This window comes from Geospiza fortis, unplaced genomic scaffold (genome assembly GCF_000277835.1).
Source record: "Geospiza fortis unplaced genomic scaffold, GeoFor_1.0 scaffold2, whole genome shotgun sequence".
In the NCBI taxonomy this organism is placed as follows: Eukaryota; Metazoa; Chordata; class Aves; order Passeriformes; family Thraupidae; genus Geospiza; species Geospiza fortis.
The window spans coordinates 3,179,527-3,184,771 of NW_005054366.1; the positions used below are offsets into that span (position 1 = coordinate 3,179,527).

A 5,245-nucleotide genomic window follows, 5' to 3' on the forward strand; every position below is an offset into this window, starting at 1 on the left:
AGCAGGAATTCCACTTCAACACAGAGTGCCTCAGCTGAGCAATCTGACAACTTATCTCAAATAAAACACATTAAAAGTGGCCGAGGTATTCCAAAGCACAGCAGCTAAAGCTCTTTATGAAGAGCGCTGTGCCAGTGTTCAGCAGCTGCCACTCTTGGAGCAGCACGCGGCCAAACCAATATTGCTGCAGGAGCACCAGGACCTCAGAGGGTGGAGAGAAGGCAAGCGCAGCACCTGCAGACTGCAGAGAGACACCTCCAGCTGTGCCCAAAGCCTCTGGGGTTTGGGCAGCGCTCTGCTCAGCTGTCTAAGCACTTATCCCACTCCTGCCTGTCCAGCTGCAAGGGACCTTCCAATGTGCTGGGTGCCCAGGTGACAGAGCTTTCTGCTATCCTGACTCTTGATACTGGCAAAATAACTCCAAGCCAGGCCCTGACAGCTGCAGATGAAGGCTCTGCTGCCCTGGCTCTCACAGCAACACCACTTTTAATGTCCTTAATTGGAGTGTGAAGGCAAAAATGAAAACTCAAACAGCACAAGCAAGAAAAGCGGGATCAGGACAGCACCTCTGCCCCTCCATGGCACAAACAAGGGAAGGAAGGGCCACACTGATGCTGCCTCATTAAGAGGAGCCAGCACACAGTGATTGTGCCCCTGGAAGTGTTGTGTTTACACTGAGCCATCCCCTGGCCCTCTGGCAGCAGGGAGAGCGGATGCAAATAAAAGTCACATCTAAAACACGAGCTTCAGCTTTTAGTCACATCACAGAGATCAAGACTGCTGTGACTAGGAGTCCTCAGCACTGAAATGAAACCAAACCAAACAGGAAACTGCCCTCTGAGACTTCTGGGTCTGAAGAGCTGAGGTTTTTAATCACCTAGAAAAAAACCTCCATTTCCTAAATTCAATCCGAGGGGTAGAAAACAACTCAAAAAAAGGGAGAAAAGTACATCAATATAACAACCTCATGGAAGCTTTCACCTCTAATGGGCTCCACATTTATCCCACAGAGATGCCTGTAGCCCTCAGCCATCACTCCCGTGGAACCCTGCCAGTTTTGCAGGAGGAAGAAGCATCTGTAGGTGTACTTTAATCTGAGAGGCTGGAGCTGAAACTCAGGCTGCACCTGCTGCTAACCCAGCCCTCAGCAAGCTGTGCTCCAAAATCCCCTGAACACTGGGCTAAGAGGCAGGGGATCTGAGTGGTTTTGCCCCACCTCAGTAGGAGCTGCCCTTCCTCCCAAGGCATAACCAGGAAGTTTTCATAGCAGAGGTTTCTGCCAGGGAGGAACTCCAGTGTTTCCCACCCTGAACAACCAGAATGTCCCAGAGCATTCCCAGCAGCCTCCTGACAGCTCTGCAGGAAATGGCCAGTTTGGCAATGTCCTCTGTGTTCCATAAATCAGGTACTAAATCAGCAGCTCAGGTGTTAAATCACTCTGGTCAATCCCAGAGGATCTGGCAGCAGCAGGGACATGGCAGGGCTGCTGCACCCAGCCCACACTCAGACAAAGCATCTCCCTGGAAAGGAAAGAGAAATCCTGCTTTTATTCCATGCACTACTTACTTTTTATTCCAACCACTGTAGTGGATGAAGTATTTCACTTGCTTGTCCTTTATGGCAACCTTTACACACTGGAACAGAGAAGAAAGGTCAGTCAGTCCCAGGGAGCACAAGGAGATCTCAGGGAATTTTGCTGCTTTAGCTTGCAGAGTTTTCCCTGCCCCTGAACTTCTTGGCTGCACAAATCAAATCCACCAACTCAACACTTCCCCCAGGAAGTTCAAGTCCTGTTCTGGAGGTGCTGAGATTCAGCTGCCACTGCCCCCTGAGCAGTGACAGAACGAGGCTGCTGTCAAACCTGCAGGGCTCCAGATCTGAGTCTCTGTAAAAGGGGCTTTTCTTCCACTGAAGTGAAAACTGCTCCCAAAATTACAATTGGTGTTTTCCTGGCACAAAGAGCCACCTCCAAGTGTTTGAGAGGGCAGAACCTTTGGCTATACAACATTTTCTCAAGACCACACTGTGCTGTACCCACTTCAGCTACAAAATATTGGCAGAGAGGAACGTCCTGCTTCAGGAAACAGCTGCAAAATGCCACACATGGAACTTAAACCCAGCCAGGACTAAGGTTCTGCTGCTCCTGCTGCAGCAGTGCTTGTTCTGACAGCCTGGAGCTAACCCCAGCCACACACAGCCTGCGCCTGCCTCTGCTTGTTTTGGAGAATAAAGGGGCTGAGCACCAAGCAAAAGATGACTCAAATACAGTTCTCTAGCAAAATTATTTTCCCTGCTGGGGGTTAGAAGGGCCTGAAGTGAATCTGCTTTAACTCTGCATGGCAGAGATGCACAAACAGCTCCTGTTTGCCACGAGCCCTCACAAAGAGCTGCTCTGACCACCTTGCCGTGGGACACCAAGGATGTGGTCAGGAACAAAACAACTGCTGGACTGAGAACCACGGGAGAAAAACAGATCAAAGGAGCAGGAAGAAAGCCAAGGTTGTTATTCATTAATACTGACAAAGCAGCTTTTAAAATTAAACCCTTAAAATAAACAAGCCCAACCTTTTTAACATGAAACTTCAAGCTCATTGTGCCAGTGCAGGAATTCAGAAGGATGCACTCAGTACAAAGAGCCAGCCAAAAGCCACTTGTGAGCTGGGAGATCCCTTGCAGCACCCAGCTGGCACAGTCTGCCCTGCAGCACTCACTCCACTCTGGACAAAGGAGGGCAGGCACAGCTGCTGCCCAGCTCGGGCTGCCCGAGTGGCACACGGTTATTCCCTCAAAACCAGAAGCCTCCATCACCCTCCTCTCTGCAGGCACTGGCACAACAACCCTGAGCACACCCTCCCAACAAAAGGTGGGAATTGTCCCACGTTTCCACAACCTCATCCTCCCGCTCCAGAGGCAGGAAGGAGCAGAGCAGGAGCCCTGAGGTGGGAATGGTTTGGAGCAGCCCAAACCCCCTCACTGCTCTGGGTTAGCATTAGAACTCTCTCCTGAAGAGAGAAATGGAGTGTTTCTCCTGCCTCCCTGTGCTAACACTCACTGACACCAAATCCTAAAGGATTTAAATCCCCGTCTGAGGCACCCCAGGAATTTCTGCACACCTTCCAACCCACACAGCTCCAAGAGCCCTTTGCTTCCCTTCCAGAGGGAGTGGAAGCACTCAAACACTGCGGCAGCAGGGGCACAAATCTACAGTGCAGGCTCCTGTGGCTGAAAAGCCAGAACTGGAAGCAGAACTGGGGCTGCCCCTTCCTTTGTCACTGCAGTGCAGCCCCTCCTGGGCACTGAGGAAGACCACGGGCTGTACTCAGCCCCCTCCCCCTGAGCAGCTCAGGCACCAAATCCTGCAGGCTCAAAGTGTTCTGGGATGTTCTAGCAGCCTCTGCGAGCTTCCCAGAATAGCTGCACGGTGCCACTGGGCTTCCTGAAATTGTTCTGGAATAGAGCCCCAGGGCTTGACATTGATTTCAGACGGGTTTTTGTTAATTTTAGTTCCAGTCCTTGGTCCCACCTAGAGGCACAGCAGCCAGAAACACGTCCTTGTTTTCCTGGGCAGCAGCAGGAGCCACCTGCAGCCACACACACCCACCTTGGCTTCATAAAGGAGAGGTCCATGGAAACAAAGCACTCGCTCACCTGCAAGGGAAGCACAGACACAGCTCAGAGGGCCATGCCCACAGCCCTGTCACCAGGAACAGCACAGAGCACAGCGAGAGCACCGAGGCAGGAACTGGCTGCAGAAGCAATTTCTCTGTCCCACCAAAGGGACCAGAGCTGAGATTGTTTGGAGCCCAGAGCAGAGATCCCTGAGGATCCCAGGAGCAGCTGCACACTGGCACACAGCACTGGTGCCTTTGGCAGCAAACCCCACAAACCTGCCCCTCCCCAGGCTCAGGTCAGGCTGCAGCCCCCACAGCAGGCTGGGCTCAGCCACAGGCAGGCACAGCTGCCCCTCTGGGGGACTGCTGATCCAGGGCATCCCCTAACATCCCACCTCTGCACCTGAAGCTCCTGGCACCTGAAAGCCACTGTCATCCATGTCCTTTCCCTGCAGGAAGGGCAGCACGTGGCATTCCCAGCTTGGGGAATCAGGGAGAGAGACCCTCATGCTGCTTCCCCACCCAGCCTGGGGGACAGGGCAGGGCAGCAGCAGATCCCTCTCGTTCTGGGGTTTGGAGCAGGATGGGATTGCCCTTCAGCCTGGCTTTATCTGCTCCTGGCCAAGCCTCAGTGCGTGGTTCCACTGTGGAATTGCAGGGTACTTAACGCAGGATGTCTGAGGGCACACATCTCCTGCTGGAAGCTGCAGTGCCTCCCGGTTTTGGGAAGATGAGCTGCAGAACTGCGAAATGCTTCTGTGTCTCAACAAAGAGAAGGGCTCTCCCGGAAATGCCCACACTGATACATCACACAGGCAGTACTTTTATTTATTTAAAAATGTCCCTACAGACAGGGCTGACAATCAGAGGTGACATGACCACCCTCATGGTCACAGTGCTGCTGGCAGACACACCCCTGCCTCAGGGCTGTGCAGTGCTTTCCAGGAGAGATGCCCACGGTTACTGAGGAACATTCCTTCTCAAAAAACACACGGACGATTTGCAGAAAGGGCTCTTTGTCTCCATGATAACCCGGCAGGCTCCTGCTCCCTCACACAAGGGCTGGTCCCTGCATACACACCCTGTTCCTTACACCAAAGCTCATCCCATCGCACCCCTGCCAGGACAGGGACCCCTTCCACTGTCCCAGGTGCTCCAAGCCCATCCAACCTGGCCTGGGACATTCCAGGGATGGGGCATCCATCTTACATTGCACTGACATTTTTATTTATCCTACTTGTATTACTCTCAACCGCAACCACTACCTAAAAACCAAAATATACTCAGAAAAATCCTCCTAAAAAGCCCGATTCACCCTCATTCACCCAAAGCCCGGTGCTCTGCGGCAGATGTGGATTCCAGCTGTGCTGGAATCCAGCGCTGCCTCCATGAATCCTCCTGCACGGGGCTCCCTTCCGGGGGACAATAAATAATCACTTTTCAAAGGCATTAAAACAAAATCCCCGACAAACCAGAGGGATTTCAGCAGTTTTAATGCCAAGGAACATCCGCGCAGGAAAACGAAGGATATTTGGAATAACGGGGTGGGAAGGGCCCGCGTGTTACTGGGAGGAAAGAGGAGGGCCGGGAGAAGACAAAGCCTGCGGGAACGCAGCTTTCCCACCTAAGGGCAC

The 5,245-nt window shown here is 52.6% G+C and overlaps 1 protein-coding gene across 1 annotated transcript in view; it reads right to left on the reverse strand.

Annotated features, from left to right (window-relative positions):
* The window catches only part of MORF4L1 (mortality factor 4 like 1), a 13,002-nt gene extending 9,359 nt beyond the window's left edge, over positions 1-3,643 (reverse strand). Inside the window, exons 1-2 of the mRNA XM_031059688.1 lie at positions 3,602-3,643; positions 1,567-1,634 (exon numbers count right to left, since the gene is read on the reverse strand). The gene's annotated coding sequence lies outside the window, so the exon portion shown is untranslated. The remainder of the gene's footprint in view (positions 1-1,566; positions 1,635-3,601) is intronic.
* Between the last annotated feature and the right edge of the window lie 1,602 nt (positions 3,644-5,245).